This window comes from Neopelma chrysocephalum, unplaced genomic scaffold (genome assembly GCF_003984885.1).
Source record: "Neopelma chrysocephalum unplaced genomic scaffold, ASM398488v2 Primary Assembly neopelma1_55117, whole genome shotgun sequence".
Lineage (NCBI taxonomy): Eukaryota > Metazoa > Chordata > Aves > Passeriformes > Pipridae > Neopelma > Neopelma chrysocephalum.
Window position 1 is genome coordinate 1 of NW_020903007.1, and position 511 is coordinate 511.

Genomic DNA, 511 nt, shown 5'->3' on the forward strand with positions numbered 1-511 from the left:
TCCCCCAGCCGACCTGTCCCTGGACCCCGACACGGCCAACCCCTACCTGGTTCTGTCTGAGGACAAGCGCAGCGTCCGCCTGCGCGGGGCCCCCCAGGAGCTTCCCGCTCACCCCAAACGCTTCGACTACGCCTTCTGCGTCCTGGCTTCCGAGGGATTCCAGGCGGGAAGACACTACTGGGAGGTGGAGGTGGGCGACGGGGAGAGCTGGGTGCTGGGGGCCGCCCGCGAGTCCGTGCGGCGCAAGGAGAAGGTCGACTTCGCCCCCGAGGAAGGGATCTGGGCCGTGGGGCTCAACTGGAAGGGCAAGAATTGGGATCAGTACCAGGCGTTCACCTCGCCCGAGACGCCGCTGTCGCTGTGCGAGCGGCCCCGCAAGGTCGGGGTGTACCTGGACTACGAGGGCGGCTGGGTGGCCTTCTACAACGCCGACAGCATGGCGCCCATCTTCACCTTCACCGCCGCCTTCTCCGAGAGGATCTTCCCCTTCTTCTGGCTCTTCTACGTCGGC

At 67.1% G+C, this 511-nt stretch overlaps 1 pseudogene; it reads left to right on the plus strand.

Annotated features, from left to right (window-relative positions):
* The first annotated feature begins 7 nt into the window (after positions 1–7).
* LOC113979166 lies at positions 8–505 on the plus strand (annotated as a pseudogene).
* Positions 506–511: the final 6 nt, after the last annotated feature.